This window comes from Saccopteryx leptura, chromosome 3, assembly GCF_036850995.1.
Source record: "Saccopteryx leptura isolate mSacLep1 chromosome 3, mSacLep1_pri_phased_curated, whole genome shotgun sequence".
NCBI classification, from domain to species: Eukaryota; Metazoa; Chordata; class Mammalia; order Chiroptera; family Emballonuridae; genus Saccopteryx; species Saccopteryx leptura.
The window spans coordinates 243,153,744-243,173,405 of NC_089505.1; the positions used below are offsets into that span (position 1 = coordinate 243,153,744).

Genomic DNA, 19,662 nt, shown 5'->3' on the forward strand with positions numbered 1-19,662 from the left:
TTTGAGTGTAGCATTTAATCCATTTACATTTAGGGTTACTATTGATATGTAATTGTTTATTGCCATTTTATTCTTTAGATCTATGTTCCTCTTTTACTAGATTTTCCCCCCTTTGTTCTTTTTACAACAAGCTCCTTAACATTTCTTACAGCATTGCTTTAGTTGTAATGAATTTCATGAGTTGTTTTTTTTTTTTGTCTGGAAAGCTTTTTATGTCTCCTATTTTAAACAATAGCCTTGCTGGATAAAGAAGTCTCGGTTGTAGGCTCTTGTTCTACATTACCTTGAATATTGTTTGCCATTCCCTTCTGGCCTTAAGTGTTTCTGTTGAGAAATCAGATATCGTTCTATGGGGGCTCCTTTGTAGGTGATTGACTGCTTTTCTCTTGCAGCTTTTAGTATTTTTTCTTTATCTCTTAGCTTTGGTATTTTAATTATGATGTGTGTTGGTGTAGGTCTCTTTGGGTTCCTTTTTAATGGGATTCTCTGTGCTGCTTGAACTGGTGTGACTTTTTCCAGAATCAATTTAGGGAAGTTTTCAGCTATGATTTCTTTAATCAGGTTCTCTATCCCTTGTTCTTTCTCTTCTTTTCAGGAATCTCTATTATGTGGATGTTGTTTCTCTTCATATTGTCACAGAGCTCTCTTAGAGTTTCCTCAGACATTTTTTTTTTTGCTGTTTTACTTTCGTGCTTTTGCTTATCTTGTCCTCTAAATTGCTGATTCGATCCTCTACTTCATCCAGCGTGTTTTTAATTCTTTCTAATATAGTCTTCATTTCTGATATTGTGTTTGTCATTTTTGTCTGATTCTTTTCTATGATTTCAATGTCCTTTTTGATGCTAGCTATCTCTTTGTTTAGGTGCTGATTTTGTCCATCTATTGTTGCCCTAAGATCCTTGAGCATCCTAGGAATCATTATACTAAACTTTGCGTCCAGTATCATAGTTATTTCTATTTCATTCAGTTCTTTTCCTTGGGATTTCTCTTGTTGATTCATTTGAATTGCATTTCTCTGTCTTCGCATTTTGTCTCTGTATAGACTGCTGCTTTGGATGTGTTGTTTGTGTAGCTAGCTGAGTATAGGTTGGTGTGATGTCTGCCTCCAGCTTTCAGTTGTGTTATTTTCTCAATCTTCTTGGGATGGTTTCAGCTGTTTGTAATCCACTGTGGGCTACATGTCTGCTGCTACTACTCTTTTTGCTGTTTGTGACAGCGTTTTCTATGTCTTAGCTGGGTCCTGTTTTAGGAGCCTTTCCTTAATTAAGATACCACTCTATGGTTGTTAGGTCCTGAGCTGATGCTCTTCATATCTGCCTGCTGGATGTACCAGCCCTGGATCTACCTGGCCGAAACCTTGCGTAGACCTGTGGGGGTCATTGCTTTTGACTGGCCCTTATCCATGTCCTTGGACCTACAGGTGATCCAGAATTTGTGTTTGCCTCTGCTGGGCCATGATGCCATTGTAACTATCAAGTGCACTCCTAGCTTGGCTTTTATCCACTCTTGGCCAGTGTGTGTGGCCTCTCTATTCCTGAACAAAGGTGTTTCCACAGGCCCGCCTCTGCCTCCTCAAGCACTCAGGCACTCGGGGACAAGTGTGGGCTCGCGGGCTGCACTTTGGGCTGCTCATGGGCGCGGGAGACTTCTTTCTTCCCTGGATTCAACTCCTGTGAGTGTGTGGGCTGCCTCTCTGGGCTCTGACCCTGTGGACATGAGGGATTTTTCTTAGGGCTCTACTCCTTTCCTATTATTGTGGTTTGCTGTGCTAGGCCCTTTGTGGGTGCTCAGGCTGCCTCTCCAGGCTCCACCCCCATTTCCTCTTTGGGTAAGCACCGCAGCTAACACCACAGCTGGGCCTTTCTGCCCATTTAAGGGTACTCAGCAGGTTGGGGGGACTGTGTAATTCAGACCTCACCACTCAAAACCTGTGTCCCTGATGTGCCCCCTGCTTCTAAGTGATTCTTTGTGCTGACTGCAGTAGGAGAGCCTCCAGTGGGCGAGGTAATTACTTCCCTTTACTGGTGCTGCTACTTTCAAGAAAAATAGCCACTTTAGATTTGGGGAACGAGTCAGCCAGGAATTAGAGTGGCTGTCTCTCGTAATCTTTCCCTGTGCCTCCGATATTACACTCACCTCTTGCAACTCCAGTCCTCTCAGCGCCCTTCGCTTTTGCTTCTGGACCCCCAGGTAAGTGGCTATGAAGGAGGTTTTCTGCGCGGTCCCTTGAAGACAGAGCCTGGGTCTGAGAGTTCTGTCTCTCTCCTGCAAACAGTAATCCAGCTTTTCTTTCAGCTAAATACTGTTCATACGCATACTCTAGTCTCTGGGGTTCCAGGCTGGGTTTCCGGTCCTGTGGCTGAGGGCCCACAACTCTCATGAAATATCACCCACCGTGAGAGACCTCCAAGTCACTTCTCGCTTTTGAGATCGGGGCAGCCCTTTCCATGTCTCCGCCTTTCCTACCTGCTCATTGTGGTTCCTTCGGTGTTACTTGGTTATAGATTTCTCTTAGTTAGTCCAAAGTTGGTTTTTCAAGATGATTGTTTCTAAGTTAGGTTGTCTTCCACTTTGGTTCTGGAAGGTGGGAATTGCAACATCCGCCTACTTCATTGCCACTTTTCTATCTGTGTTCTAGGATCTCTTATATCGCAAAGCCACAGTATTGAGAAATTCCCATTTACTATTCCCTCTCATTGAGGTATTTCCCCAATTCCCTCTCAAAGAGGTCTTTCCCCAATACAGTACTTTTGGAAGCATTTTTTTTTTTTGCTGTAGTTGAGCCATTTTCTTCATGGTTTCTCGTTCTGTCCTCTGCTGCTCTGTGATGGGCATTGACAATACTGATCCAGGAACATTGTGTTTCCTCCAGGGACCTGGTTCCAAGACAAAATCATGGAGTAAATACTGGTTCTGAGGCTTAGTTAAGGCCCAGGACTTTGTCACAGCAATGTGAATGGGCTCCCACTAGAACAACATGCAAGATGATATTTTGTCGGGCACAGTTCTAGAAGCAGCAGACTGTACAGCACTGGGACTGGTAGAATTGGTCAAACCTCGTCAGCCTGGTTTTTCAAAATTGGCCAAGCTTGTCTGGAAGGAGCTGCCAAAGATGCAGGAGTTTCCAGGAATGAATTGACTGCTATAGTATAGTGCTGGTGGGTCAAGTACAGAACAGATAGGGATTGGATATAAGCTGGCCCAGCAGTGTTGGTTAAAATTGTCTGAGCTGGCCTGGCAGGGGTTGGCCGAGATGAATGGACTGCAGTAGCCTGAGCTGAATTAGATAGAACCCAGGCAGGGTCAGGCACAGCATCCCGATGTGATGCCAGAGACTGTGGCCTGCAAGGAGCAGGTGGAGCTTGAGGCCTGTCCAAGGATTGAAAAGCCAAAGGTACCAAATTGACCTTCCCAGTAGGAGGCAGCTCCTTCTCAACACTGCCGTCTGGCTTCTGGGGTTTGACTTGAGTTTTCTCAGGATCATTGGCTTCATACAGGGTATCTAGCCATGGATTGATACCTGGGAGTAGCTGGGGGCCTTTGAAGTTGCTTGAGTTTCCCAGGACTCGGGAGGATGAGAGTTCCGTTTTATTATCAATCTTCTTCCTCAGAGCATGAAAAACCTGCACAGACTGCAGCATGTGCATACCTAGGTAGCTTCCAGCTTTTTGAAGGTTCGTGGATCATCATCTCAGGTTGATTTTTTCTTCGCTTCATCTTGGGAATGGTTGGCTTCTCTTGTGACTTTTTCTCTGCTTCTTTGCAATATTCTGCTTTCCTTGGGTTTTTTCTTTGGTTCTTTTTGTCTTTTCCTGCTCGTGGCCATTATGTGTGCTGAGCCTGCTGGATGCCCGTTCCTGAGGTTTGCTGTTGGAATCCTTGGCCATGTTTTCAGGAGCCGCATCACTGGCTGCAGCCTTGCACATCCCCACTTCTCCCACGAGCACGCAGTCAGGGAAGTCAGGCTTGAATTTGGCCTTGGGAGCATCACTGTTAGGCTCAGAGGCTGTACGTTTGTTCCTCCTGGCTTGAACAGAGAAAGCCTGTGTGACACTTGACCTTCTCTGCACTTCATTGAACTGGATGGCTCTGGTGTCTTCGGTTTTGCTTACCATGGGACTTTTAGATTGATCTAGATTATCCAAGGAACTTAACAGCTGTGGAAGGCAAATATCCTCCTCTAGTGCAACGATTTCTGCCAAACCATTATTAAGCTCAATCCTATTTTCAAATGTCTGTTGATCCTCTAGACTCAAGCTATTGTTTTCCATCCCAGTGCTTTCACAGCCCAGGTGCTCTTCTTGGCCAAGGGGATCAAGGCAGGCCAAGAACTGGTGGTTATCTGGGATTTCTAAAGGGAGCAGTGGAGGATTTGGTTTTCTGTTGGAACTTGATATGTATCCAGGTGCTTTGAAAGCTTGGTTTTGATATAATCCCATTTTTGCTCTCTTTTTGTTCCTGGCTTTGAGCTTGAGGTAGTGACAGGAGATCACTAGAGCTCTGGACTGGAATCACTGAAATGTCCCCTAAATCAGGTGATGGGTTAGTCTCAAGTATGTGGACATTTCTATTAATGCAACACTTGGGGAATTCTGGAGTTGATGGTAGACAGAATGTTTGACTTGGAGGTTGCAATCCCAGGGAAGTCTCCATCACTACAAAAGAATCGAGGAGAAGTCAGTCAGTTTGTGCAAGTATAATGCTGTGCCTACCAACAATGCAGCAATCGTGCGCCTTCCAACAATGGAAAAGGCATTTCTACAAACTCCTCTTATGGATTAGGAGAGTGCCCTGCACTAAGAGATAGGAGGAAAATGTTCTAGTTCTTACTGATCACCGTTTGATGTCTTATTTCATGGTTTTCTTTGTGTTTCACAGGCTTGTTGTAAGTCACATAATAAGTGAGGATGGTTTTTAATTTGTTTTAAAAGTGTAGCATTCTCAATGGAATTCCTTTAATTCTCTCCACTTTCTTGAGTAGAGAGAGTACTTCATACCACAGAGTAAGGGAGAGAAGGGAGCTCTTCCTGATGAAATACATAAAGAGTGATCTATTTATAGTATGCTTCCTGGACAATGTCTTGGCCAGCAACTCCAGACAACATAGTTGTGCTAGTAGAATGCTGGTAAAGGTGGGCACTTCCCATGAGTGGCTGGAAAGAGATGCCGGAGGCTGATGGCTGTAGCCGTGCTGAGCTCCCAGCTGGAGTAGAGACCCCAAAGATATTGAGACACTTCTTTTTAGGGAAGCTGCGTTGCTTACTACCAGAAGAGAGCCTCAGAGAATTTGAAGTCCCAAGTAACAGTGAATATTGGAAAGTCTATGTATGAACAAGAGGGTGGTAAAAATAATCAGTGAGATTGATAAACTCTCACTATGTTTGAAGAAAGGCATTGTCTTAAGCTTGTTGCTATCATAAAGCCTCTAATTGCAGTCATCTTTGATATCAAAAATCCAACCACTTTTGATGGTTCTGAAAGCTGGAGGAGTTTTCTGCCCTGTATCAACTGCCTGTGCTCCCAATGTGGACACAGAGTGCAGAAGACGCAAGGGGTGTGGTTCCTACTCTGTCCTCTAGGCCTGATACAACCACTCGCTGCCCTTTCTGCCTTTCCCTTGAGCCTGCACTAGTATTGATGTGTCTGCTCTTTTTTGGAATTGAAGCATTTTGCAACCAAGCATTGTAGAGAGCTTCTGTTTTAACATTTTTATTATATGAGTGAGGCAACTGAGTCTCAAACAAGTCAGATAGACTTGTTCATTTTCTTTCATTATGGTACTATTATCGCCATATTACATAATCTCAGTATTCGACTTTTCTCCCGGGACTCTGCTCTGAGCCCAAAACTGAGTGCAATAGAACTTCTAATACAGATGCTTTTTTATTCTTTAGAAAATAGTGTAATCTTCAGCGTCTCATTTGGCTCTCACAGTTTTCATGCTTTGGCCTTGAATTCCCATATAGGCAGTTAGTTGATAAATTTAAAGGGTCACCTGACCAAGATGTGGCACAGTGGATGGAGCATCGGGCTGGGAGAGGAAGGATCCAGGTTTGAACTCCGAGGTTGCCGTCCTGAGTGCAGGCTCATCCAGGTTGAGCGCGGTCTCACTGGCTTGAGCGTCGAATTATAGACATGACCCCATGGTCACTGGCTTTAGACCAAGGTCACTGGCTTAAGCATGGGTCACTCACTGTGCTTTAGCTCCCAGCCCCTGTCAAGGCACATGGGAGAAAGCAATCAATGAGCAACTAAGGTGCCCCAGTGAAGAATTGATGCTTCTCATCTCTTTTTCTTCCTTTCTGTCTTTCCTGTCCCTCTCTCACTCTTTCTCTCGCTGTCACAAAAAAAGAATATAGAAGAATCTAGAGATATACTAATATAAAAGATAGGCCAGAATGTCAGAATAATTCATATGAATATTAGTATACCCTAAAAGTGACATTTCAAATTAGTGGGACAGATTCACCAGTATACTGTGATGCATATATTTTGAAGTATAAGGAGTTTTCTGGTAGGATACACAGCATGGACAATGTAGTGTCTCTAAGGGAGGAGGAAAAATCAGTGTCTGGGGATGTTCGGGGAAAGGGTGAATTTTCACTAAAGAAACATTTGTACATTTCTGTGTTTGTATCATGTCACTCAGTTACATCTGAAGTCTGTAACTGAACAACGCAAACCTAGGTTCAGGTATCTGTTACCAAAAAATAAATAAATAAATCTCGTGAGATTGGTGCTGGTGTAAAAGGAAAGTGGTTTATTCAGGTCCCACAACCTGAAAGAATGGTGGACTTCTGTCTCAGACACCATCTGGTTTTCCTGTTCAAGCCCATGGCTCTTATGCTGACAGGGAGGGGGATATATAGTTTTTATCCAATTTCTTGCTAGATTTTGATACACTAGGGCCCTGTGCATTCATGTTTCTAGGTTTCAGTTCATTCTTTGAGAGAATATTTTCTTGCATGATCTTGGTCAATATCTGAGACTCCTTGGTGCTCCCTGATTGTCTATGGCAGTGGTTCTCAACGTGTGCACCAGGGCACATGGTGCGCCCTAGAATATTTCCAGGTGTGCCTTATGGGATTCCAGAGAAATATGTACCTATTGGGGGCCCATAATCCAACAGGGTTTTTTGGAGTTTAGATTTTTGTGGGACAGAGGTGTGGGGAATTGGCCATAAGCTGACAGTCTACCAAACCCCCCACCTCACTTGGCTGATTAGGTTGCAAAAGGCTGTTAAGCTGTGGACCTGGATTGTTTACAATATCCTTCATGTTCCCCGGAAAGACTGGAGGCAAGTTTCTTCTAGCCTTTGTTTGGTGTCAAGATAAGATGATATGTATACTGGGTGTTTTCTGCATTCAACACAATTAAGAGTAAAAAGAGAGTATTTCTTCAATGTATTGATGAGGAAATGAGAGTTTCCCTTTCAAATATATGCCCAAACATTGAAGAAATCTCTAGGACACATCAAGCTCATGTTTCTCATAAACACAAGAATAAAAAAACTAAACACGTTCACACCAGTACTGCCGAATTAATAAATCTTACAAAGAATGTATCTATATATGTATAAAAAAGATAACTTTATTGTCATTTCCTTATTTTTTAATCCCTATTTTATATGAATTCTAAAAAGCATAACTAAAAAAATGTTACATACAAGTGTTTTTTAATGTCAGAATAAATTTACTTTTTTAATATTTATTTCATTTAATTACCATAAAAGCATGCATGTACTTTATATTTTTCTTTATTATTTGACTTAATTATTATAACATTTCTCAGAAATTTGTATATAGTATGCCTACAGTTATTTGTAGGATTTTAAATGCACCCCGACTTCAAAAAGTTTGAGAATCACTGGTCAAGGGTACAATCTGACTGCTTGAGTTCAAATCCTAGCCCCCCAATTCCTAGCTCTTAATCTTGGGCAAATACTGGACACTCTGCAAGCTTATCTTCTTATTTGTGAAATGCAGAAAAAATTTTCCTGGTGCCTTCCTGGCACCAAAAATACTCTCAATAAATGTAAATTACTGGTTGAAACAGCTAGATGTCCATCAACTTAATGAAATGAATAAAACAAAGTGGTAGATCTGTTCAACAGAATAGTATTTCAGTCAATGAAGAGGAGTGAGGTAGTGACAGACACTACAAACTTGGATAACTTTGACAACATGCTAAGTGTAGAGAATCAGACACCAAGGTCACACACTGTTATTCCTTCACATATATAAATCACCAGAAGAGACAATCCAGACAGACAGAGGACTAGTGGTCACCAGGGGCTGGAGGGAGGAGGAAACTAAGAGTGACAGCTAACGGTAAAGAGAGGATCATTTTCAGCTGATGAATATTTTAAGCATTAGCTTGAACTGTGGTGCAGTGGATAGAATGTTAACCTGGAATGCTGAGGTTGCCAGTTTGACACCCTGCACTTCCCAGATCAGGCACGTATACAAGCAGTGAACATCTTAGTGAAGTAATTATACTTCTTGCTTACCCACCCGCGCCCCTCCTCTCTCATTAAAACCTTTAACAAAAATGTTATAGGTTAGAGAACGATGATGAAAAAATATATAATGATGATGGTTGCACGTGCTTGTAAGTGTACTAAATGTACTGAATTGACTTTTTAAAATAATGAATTTTATACTGTGTAAATTACATCTCGATCAAACAATTTTTAAAATGGAAATGACCAATTTCCCTGTGGTAATTTTTCCATCTCTCTCTGCCCTTATTCCTTTCCCTTTTAAGACCCCCCAATTCTCGGCCACCCTCACTTCCTCCCACTGCCCCAGCAGGCCACTCTAGGAGCACCTCTAATCTGATACTTGCAACCTATGGATGTTCAAGCAGAGACCCAATGCGCATGCACACCTGTTGTTTCGGCCCTGTGGGAATGGACATATCCCGCGAACTTTATGGTGGGTTTTGCTTGAAGGCGGCACTTAGACAAGGCGGCAGTTGCAGCTGGGTCATGGAGGGATCCCTGGCTGGCCCTTAAGTTAATATGTAGGCTACTGAACCTGGATGTCTCCACCAGTAACCACTGGATGTTGTGCTCTGAAAACCGTGTGTTGTGAAGGGTAGCTGAAGGACTGCATTAGAGGGCAACCTGCACTGATGTTGAGTAGATAGTGATTTATATCCCAACCCTGTTCTGGGTGGGCCTCCTACTACAGCAGTTCCCTTGCCTAGGCCCCAAATCTTATGGAAATGTATGTGTCCTGAATCTCTTTTCTGAAATACTTGTCTGATGCTCTAGGGACATAATGCCCACCTCCACAAGACACTATTTTACACTTCTCCTGGTTGACCTGGACTCCTCTCCTGCCATCTTAAACTCTATCCAACATTTATCCTTTTAACCTTCACCTCATACTCTGCTTCTTTCTTTTCCCATGTTCCCTTCTCCTGCTTGTATTTACAAACCCATTACATCTCTCCCTTCTGGCCTTTCTGGCCATGGACTAAGTTCCTTCTTTTTATTTCTGTTCTTACCCCTTGTCTCTAGTTGACTTATCCCACTGCCAATAATTTACTCACATGTACGCTTTGATCCCAACCCCCACCAAGGAAAACCACAGTTAACAACATCTCAAAACTCAAAAAGCTTCTTTATTACTCATCTACTAATTTCATTTCACTTATGTATTCATTTTATTCAGTTTTAAAATATATCAAAGTAGAAGAATTCATGGAATAACAGCTGGTATCCAAGGTGGCACCAATTATTTTAGCATCTCTTGTATTGCATAGCTGAAGTGGAGAAATCTCCATTTTTTTATTCTTCTCTGATGATTTCCCAAGAAGGTATTTTTGGCAGCATTCTCTTGTTCTAGTTGAGCCTGATTCTTCATGGCCTCCTGCTCTGGCCTCTGCCAGACCGTGATGGACTTTGACCTTACTGGTCCTACAACATTGGCTTTTCTCCATGGAATTGGTTACAAGGCCAAATGCTAGAGTTGATATTGGTTCTGAGGCTTTGTTAGGGTCCGGGACTTCGTCACAGCCATGTGAATGGCCTCCAACTGGAACAACATGCAAGATGATGTTTTGTAGGGCACAGGCCTAGAAGCAGCAGACTGCAGGGCACTAGGCCTGGTAGGGTTGGTCAAACCTCGTCTGGCCTGGTTTTTTGAAATTGGCCAAGCTTGTCTGGAAGGAGCTGCCAAAGATGCACGAGTTTCTAAAATGAACTGGCTGCAGTACATTGAGCTGGGTCAGTACCAGACCAGGCTGAGTTGGATAAAGCTGGCCAGCTGTGTTGGTTGAAATTGGCCAAGCTGGCCTGCATGAGATGGCCGAGATGAATGGACTGCAGTAGCCTGAGCTGAGGTAGAACCCGGGCAGGGTCAGCCACAGCATCCCGATGTGATGCCAGAGACTGTGGCCTGCAAGGAGCAGGTGGAGCTGGAGGCCTGTCCAAGGATGGAAAAGCCAAGGTACCAAATTGACCTTTTCAGTAGGTGGCAGCTTTTTCTCAACACTGCCGTCTGGCTTCTGGGGTTTGATTTCAGTTTTCTCGGGATCATTGGCTTTATACAGGGTATCTAGCCATGCACTGATACCTGGCAGTAGCTGGGGCCTTTGAGGTTGCTTGAGTTTCCCAGGGCCCTGATGGAAGAGAGTTCAGTTTTCTTATTGCTCTTCTTCCCCAGAGCATGAAACACCTGCACAGACTGTAGCATGTGCATACCTAGGGAGCTTCGAGGCTTTTTGAAGGTCTCTTAGCTCAGCACAGATTGATTTCTCCTCTGCTTCTTTTTGGAATGGTTGGCTTCTCTTGTGCCTGGACTTGCTCCCTGGTTGCTTACTCTCTTCAGCTGGTGGAATTGTTTCTGTCATCCTTTTGGTCCTTTCCTGCCCATGGCTCTTAGTTCTGCTTTGCCTGCTGGATGCAGGTTTCTGAGGTTTGGTGTAAGAATCCCTGGCCATGTTCGCAGGAGCCCTGTCAATGACAGCTGCCTTACAAACACCCACTTCTCCCACGAACATGCAATCTGGGTGCTCGGGTTGGATTTTGGCCTTGGGTGCACCACGTTCAGGCTAGGAAGCTTTAAGTTTCTTCTTCCTGGCTTGATCAGAGGAAGCCTGTGAGATATGTGACATTTTCTTTGCCTCATTCAACTTGTTGGTTCTGGTGTCTTCGGTTTTGATCACCTTGGGACCTCAGGATTGGTCAAGGCCATCCAAGGAATTTAGAACCTATGTAAGGCAATGTCCTCCCGCAGTGTAGTGATGTCTGCAAAACCGTCTTAAAATCCATTCTCACTTTCAAGTGTTTCTTGGTTTTTAAGACTCAGTGTATCCTTTATCAGATCTGTGTTTTCACAGCCAGGCTGCTCCTCTTGGCCAAAGGGATCAATGCATGCCAGGTGCTGCTGGATATCTCGGATTTCTAAATGGAGCAGTGGGGGATCTCTGTTTTCTGTTGGAATTTGGTACACATCCAGAGGCATTGAAAGCTTGGTTTTGATGTAATCCTAAATCTTATTCTCCTTTTGTTCCTGGCATTGAGCTGGTGGTAGTGGCAGGAGATCTCTAGAGCCCTGGACTAGAGGTTACACTGAAATGTCCCCTAGCTCAGGTGATATGTTACTCTCCAGTATCTGGACATTTCTACTACTGCAGCAGATAGGGAATTCTGGAGTTGGTGGTAGACAAAATGTTTGGCTTGGAGGTTGCAATCTCAGGGAAATCTCCATCACTATGTAGGAATCAAGGAAGAGTCTGTCAGGTCGTGTAAATATAATACTGCCCATACCACCAATGCAGCAATCATGCACCTTCCAACAATGGGAAAGGCATTTCTACTAGCTCCTCTTAAGGATCAGGAGAGTGCCCTACACTAAGCGATAGGGCCCAAAGGCAAGTTTTCTCATTCTTACTGATCAGCATTTTGATGTCAATTGTTTTATGATTTTCTTTTACCTTCACGATGGTTGTTAGTAAGTCAGCTAAAAAGGTGTAGGGTGATTTTTAAAGTATTTTACAAGCGCTAGCATTCCTGCAAGTGGGATGCCACCCTTATAATTCTTCCCTTTGGCCTACACGAAGCATGAACACTGACGCCGTGGACTAGGAGAGGGAAGGGAGCTGTTCTGCATGAAACACACTAAACTAGACTGCTATTTTGAGTATTACTGGCTCGACAATATCTTGGCCAGCAACTTCAGACAAAATAGTTGTGCTAGAATGCTGATACGTTAGGCACTACCCATGAGTGGTCTGAAAGGGGTGCCTGAAGCTCGATGGCGCAGCCATGCCGAACTGCCAGGTGGAACAGAGACCTTGGTGAAATTGCAGACATTAGCTGTCAGGGAGGCTCCACTGCTCACTACAGGAAGAGGAGCTTCAGAGAATTTTAAGTTCCAGGTAATGGAACTTAAAATTGGCCATTCTCTATAGGAAACAAGAGGGTAATGGGGAAAAAAATCAGTGAGACCCATACACTCTCACTGTGTTTGAAGAATGGTATTATCTTAAGGTTGGTGCTATCAGAAAACCTCTAATCACAACCTCCTTGAGATAGCAAAGCTCAAAAGTTAATGATGGCTCCTCTGAGTGATGACACACATTGCTTCTGTTTCTTTATTAACTGCCTGCACTCCCAATAGTGGCAGATGTGTATGTAAAATACCCCAAGTGTTTTTGGTTTCCACAGAGTCCCGTAGACCCAGATGCAAGCGATCACTGCCTGGTTTTGTCTTTTGCCTTGATACTCGCGCATTGTATTGATGTGTCTGTTCTTTCCCTCCGAATCAAAAAATTTTAGAACCAGCTATTGTAGAGAGTCTCTGTTTTAACGTCATCATATGAGGTGAGGAATTAGGATCAGACAGAGGTCAAATAGACCTTGTTCATATTCTTTCACTATGTGTAGTATTATGCACCAGGTTCCATACCTAAGGATCCGACTTTCCTGCCAGGACTCTGCTGTGAGACAAAATCTGAGTGCAATAAAACTTCTAATACAGGTGCTTTTTTGTACCTTAAAAATATTGCAGCTTTCACTTATGTAATCTTCAGCTTTTTGCTTTGCCTAAACAGTACACATGGTATTTGCTGAAATTCACATAGAGCTGAGTTTAGTTTGTAAATTTAAAAAGTTATTCTTCCAGCCTGACAAGGCGGTGGCGCAGTGGATAGAGCGTCAGACTTGCATGCGGAGGACCCAGGTTTGAGACCCCTGAGGTTGCCAGCTTGAGTGTGGGCTCATCTGCTTTGAGCAAAAAGCTCACCAGCTTGGACCCAAGCTCGCTGGCTTGAGCAGGGGGTTACTTGGTCTTCTGAGGGCCTGTGGTCAAGGCACATATGAGAAAGCAATCAATGAACAGCTAAGGTCTTGCAGTGAAAAACTGATGATTGATGCTTCTCATCTCTCTCCGTTCCTGTCTCTCTGTCCCTGTCTGTTCCTCTCTCTGACTCTCTCTCTGTCCCTGTTATATATATATAAATTATTCTTTCTCTCTTAGAATCGAGTTTCTGTACCTACCTCAAATGACTATCTGAGATTGAGATTCTCCAGAAGTGCATTTGTTTTATTTTAATTCAATTTTATTTATTCATTTTTGTAATAAGAGAAAGAGTGAGAGAGGGACAAACATACAGGAAGGGAGATGAGAAATATCAATTCTGTGTTGCAGCTTTTTAGTTGTTCATTGACTGCTTTCTCATACATGCCTTGACCACAGGTGTTCCAGGCAAGCCAGTGACCCCTTGGTCAAGCCAGCATGTGTTTCCTAGTGATACCCTATTTTTGTCTTACTTTCCCTCCTAGTCTAGTCACATAAACATTTGCTAAAATCAACTTAATTGTGCCGTCCACTGAGCATTAGACCCTACACTCTTGTTCTGCTACTGTTGAAAATCTTTGCTTTCCCTCAATCACTGAACCCGGGTTTTAAGCCAGTGACCTTTGAGCTCATGCCAGCAACCATAGGGTCATATCTATGACCCCACACTCTATCTGGCTACCACACACTCAAGGTGGTGAGCCTACGCTGAAGCCAGAGATCCCGGAATATTTAACCTGGTTCCTCAGTATCCCTGGCTGATGCTATATCCACTGTGCCACTCCTTGCTTAGGCCCAAGAAGTGAATTTAGAAAGAAAGTGTTATATAAACTCTCTGAGCTGTGGCTTCTCATCTATCAAATGGTTATAATAACATTAATAATTCAAACATCAATAAGTGATAAATTACATCTAATTTTATACAGGTGGAGATATTATAAGTACTGGAAAGACAAAGAGAAAAATCATGAAAAAATCACAGAACTGGAAATAAAAATATAGATATCAATGAGAGCTCAGGCATGCAGCAAGCACCAAAGAACAATAATTCACTAATAATTTAAGTTCTGTTTTATACATATAACACTTTAAAATTGAATATGGGTATTTTATTTTAGTGAATACTATAAACCAAAAATCAGCCAAAAATGGCATGTAACACTGAAGGAATTCCTAGCCAGTACATATGAACAGAGAAGGTACTCAGTAAAATATGCACAAGTAGTGAAATGCAGTAAATGTGGGTGTGTAGGCAGCCCCAATGTGTGTAGACCAGTGGTAGTCAACCTGGACCCTACCGCCCACTAGTGGGCGTTCCTGCTTTTATGGTGGGCAGTAGCAGAGCAACCAAAGTAAAAAGATACATTTAACTATATAGTAAGTTGTTTTATAAAGATTTATTATGGCAAATGTAAAAATCTGATTTAAAGTACTTGGTAAGTAATTGTTATTATATGCTTTAACTTGCTGTAACTCTGCTTTATAAATTTTATAAAGTAAAGTTATTTCCCTATTTTATAAATCACCATTACTGTGGAACCAGTGGGTGGTTACAAAATTTTACTACTAACAGAGATACAAAAGTGGGCAGTAGGTATAAAAAGGTTGAGTACCCCTGTGTAGACAAATATTTCAGTAAAAACTGGTATAAAACAGAGAGTATGTAAATTAAGTGTAAAGGAATTCCATTATTGCAATCATTCATGCTTTTCTGAATATTACCTGGCAACTAAGAAAAATATCTATAGAAATATGTATTTCAATTAATATAAACATAGAACAAACAGAAAAGCGCTATTAAAAAGTATAATGAAGATTATGTAGCGTTATCTTCAAATATAGACTCTATAATCCATCTCTCAACCATCCTGGAAACCTGTCCATACTGAAAACCTAAAAAACCAATGTATTTGCGAGAATCCAATTTTAAGAAAATAAGGCAATATCCTGAGAGTCTCCACAGAATTGGTTTTCTAGATAAATCACCTCCCAGAAAGTAGGAACTTGATATTCTTCATTTTAACTTCTTAGGCGAACTAGAAGTTCTACGAAGAGGTGGTCGACTGCTTTATCAAGTGTGCTGTGTGCGTTAGGAAGACAATAACTGTGCGGATGAACATCAGCTCTTGACGTGCGAACATACTTATCAGACACAGAAACTACTCTTTCTTATTCAAGTTAGGACATATCATTGTTCAAAAAAAAAATCTCAATTTTATTTTAATAGACAAAGCATCAACATCAATTAAAAAAAGGCATGAAGTGCAACACAATCTTCTGTTTCCTCCAACCCCTAGATAGCCAGCTTTGTGAGTTTCGTGTTTATAGGAAACATCTTTTCTAAAAATATTTTTTAAATGTTTATGTTCAAAACTGTCAAGTGCCATGTGTGTTCAAAGAGTTATAGACAAGGACAGCTGAATAATTTTTTTGTAAATTGCGTTTCCTAGTGATACCCTATTTTGGTCTTACTTTCCCTCCTAGTCTAGTGACATAAGCATTTGCTAAAATCAACTTTATTTTGCCATCCACTGAGCATTAGACCGTATACTCTTCTTCTGCTACAATTGAAAATCTTTGGTTCCCCTCCACCTTCTGTTTGAACCACCTTTTTGGCTCCTGAGAGCTCCTCCAAGCTCCCTTCTTCATCCGTTCAGCTTCCCCTCCTTCATTCTTCTGATTTTCTCCCTCCTGGTGTCCGTTGGCCTGTGCTGATGAACACAATCCTCAAGTTTCTTACATTTAAATACTTGTCTCCCTATAGCCCATTACTCTCCATCTTCTCTCCCTGTTTTCTCTTCTCACCTAGTTTGGATAGAAAACTCCAAAATCAGGTGAATATTATAGTTTGAACAGCACTACACTGAAAGTACTGACGTTCAAACATTCATCATGGGAGACGATTACACATGAGACATCTGGGATATATAGTGCTAGTTCTCTCCACCATGCCAGTTTTCTCTCTGCTCCTCTTAAAACATGTCAAGAAGTGTTGATTTCATTTTCTACATAGGTGCTCTTTTAAGACGCTTTGGTAGAAAAGTTAGGGATTAGTGAGAACAACCAATCCAACATGGTGATTTATTAAATAGATGAGGGAAAAACATATTTAGTGAGAGTAACCTACTTGTCCATGGTCACATAGCCAGTAAATGTCAAAATTAAAACTGAAACCAGGCTCAGCGGTAGAGCGTCGGCCTAGCGTGCGGAGGACCTGGGTTCGATTCCCGGCCAGGGCACACAGGAGAAGCGCCCATTTGCTTCTCCACCCCTCCGCCGCGCTTTCCCTCTCTGTCTCTCTCTTCCCCTCCCGCAGCCAGGGCTCCATTGGAGCAAGGATGGCCCGGGCGCTGGGGATGGCTCTGTGGCCTCTGCCCCAGGCGCTAGAGTGGCTCTGGTCGCAACATGGCGACACCCAGGATGGGCAGAGCATCGCCCCCTGGTGGGCAGAGCGTCGCCCCTGGTGGGCGTGCCGGGTGGATCCCGGTCGGGCGCATGCGGGAGTCTGTCTGACTGTCTCTCCCTGTTTCTAGCTTCAGAAAAATGAAAAAAAAAAACAAAAAAAAAAAAACCTGAAACCAGTTTTTCCAATTTCTAGATCAATACTTTCCACCATTTTTCTGTGCTTTTCTGGCTCTACTGCTAATTTAGGGGGGAAATATCTAATAAAACGTTAGGAAGTCTTTTCCTTACCTGACATGATTAAAGAAGAGGTCAATATATCAGTAATAGATTCATTGGATGAGAAGACAATACTAGATGTCTGACTGGCTAGAGCCAAAGAGGACATGTGTCCAGTACAAAGGTTACTGGTGACACTGACCACTGTTCACTAGTCACTGGTTCATGGTCACTGGCCAGTTGCGATGATCCAAATGTATTTACACATCCATGGAAACCCCATGATTCTCACAGGTGGTGATAGGTTTGGTGGAGAATGATGTCACAAAGCAGTCAGTAAAGTTGAAAGGGCTGAGAGAGCCAATATGTTGGTCAGATTGCCAACAAGAGAACAGGATTGCACAGAGGGAGCGGTAGGGGAACTAAACCAACACCTTTACGGCTGAGCTCTGGAGTGTGACATGATCGTCAACAAGACACCTGTGATTATCTCATGTTCCCCAGGCTCTTATGTTAGGGAAATAGTCTCATAATGACATTCATTAACATTATTAACTCATAATTATAATCTCTATAATATAGTGTCTAAATATATATCTTTATCATTATATATATTATTAATATCTTTAGAAATAAATGGGACATCTAGGTTGCACAATTACATTTGTCCTGAAATGACGTCAGTCCATCTCTAGTGAATTTGCAGCAACATTTGAGGAGCAAAGGAATTGGATTCAGGAGTTCTTTTTGTCAATTTCTTAGAATCAACTGAAGTTTGATGAGTGTGTTTTGTGGAGAATGATGTGGTCCTAGGCTCTTTTAGTTTGTTCTAGAGTGCTCCCTTTCTTGGGCTGGGCTGGGCTTGCATTTGCCTCCTGCTCATTTTTTTCTTCTTCTTCATTTAGGCATTGTTTCTGAGACCATCTTTGACCGTGCGTTCTTACACTCATGGATGTTGCTTTCTGTCAGCTTCCAGCAGCAGGAGTCTTTTTTTCAGTGTCCAGTGCTTCCCCTAATGGACTCTGCTTATTAAAAGCAAATAACAGCCTGATCAGGAGGTGGAGCAGTGAATAGAGCATCAATCTGGGACTCGGAGGACACAGGTTTGAAATCTGGAGGTTGCCGCCTTGAGCAGGAGCTCATCTGGTTTGAGCTAGGTTCACCAAATTGTGCCCAGGGTCGCTGGCTTCAGCACGGGGTCACTGGCTTGGCTGGAGCCCCAGAGTAAAGGCTCATATGAGAAAGCAATCAATGAACAACTAAAGTGTCACAATTACAAGTTGATGCTTCTCATCTCTCTTCTTCCTTTCTGTCTGTCACACACACAAACAGAGCAAACACAGTACCAAAGGGCAGGAGGGCAGCTGATGGCAAGCCTTTCCTCCTGCAGCCTTTGGTTGCAGTTCCAATGCCCGTAATTTTCTACATATGGTTCCTTGGGTTATGTAGTCACCCTGCCATTTTGCTCTCTCATACATGTGAGGCATTCACGAGATTTGCCTTTCTCCTTCTCACCTAAACTCCATCCTGTGTGGCAGCTACTGTAGTCTCCTGCCCTCTAGCCAACAGGCGCTGTAGAACTTTATGCCTCTAGGGTTCTCAGTCAGCCATGCTGGTGCCTGGCCTGGTAGAAAGGAGAGAATACTTAGACAAAGACAAGGACATTCATGAGGAATAGGAACAGGGAAGGTGAAGGTGGACAGCAAAAAAAGATACATGTGGGTTTATTTTTTAAATTTAAAAAAGGTTTTTTTGGTTTGTTTGTTTTTTTATAAGAGAGACAGAGACAGACAGGAAGGGAGAGAGAACAGAAGCCTCAACTCATAGACTGTTAGTAATCCTGTGTCCTTTGACTCAAGCCAGCACCATTGGCATTCAAACCAACAACTTTTGGGCTCAAGCCAGTGACCATGGCATCAAATATATGATCCCATGCTCAATCCAATTACTCCAAGCTCAAACTGTTCACCTTGGGATTTCAAAGGTAGGTCCTTAGTGTCCCAGGTCGGTGCTCTAATCTCTGTGCCAACCGGTCAGATCTGCATGCTTTTTTCTTGATGACTTTACTTAGAAGGATCATGGACTAACTTGACATGATGGATGTTGTGGAGAATCAGCCATTGTAGTGTTACATTGTGCGCCCAAGCACAAGAACTGATGTGTGCAATTAGCCAGGCATGGCCTGGATTGCCTCTGTTTTTCTTTCCCCTGTTCAATCCTTTTTTTACTAACCACTGTTATGACTGTGAGTGAGAGCTGGCTTGCTAATGACTTATATGGGGTGGGGCAAAGTAGGTGTATGGTATTTGCATAGAAAAGAGTACAGTTATTAATAATAGATGAATAAACTCTATTTTGAGTACTAACAGCTGTAAACCTACTTTTGTAGTTCCCCTCACCTCCATATATAGAATAAGTTGGTTTTGGGGAAGAAATCTGTAGATCTAGGTCATTTTTCTTTGTTTTGGTTTGTTTTCAAGATAGAGCGAGAGAGAAGCATCAAATCATTTTTTCAGAACTAGCACCTTCAGGGCTTGATCCCGTGACCACAGACAACACTCTAGGACAGTGCTATTTCCACTTTGCCATTGGCTAGGGTACTTGTAATTTTTCTTTACTGTAAGCTTTCAGGGAAACCTAGATCAATCTCCTTGGGGTCTTTTTTAGTACCAGTGATTGGGAAGATTATGATATAAGTGCCAAGACCCCACAGAACTCATTGATGGGATCT

At 42.6% G+C, this 19,662-nt stretch overlaps 1 pseudogene; it reads right to left on the bottom strand.

Annotated features, from left to right (window-relative positions):
* Positions 1-3,050: 3,050 nt before the first annotated feature.
* LOC136397393 (uncharacterized protein C2orf78-like) lies at positions 3,051-4,677 on the bottom strand (annotated as a pseudogene).
* Positions 4,678-19,662: the final 14,985 nt, after the last annotated feature.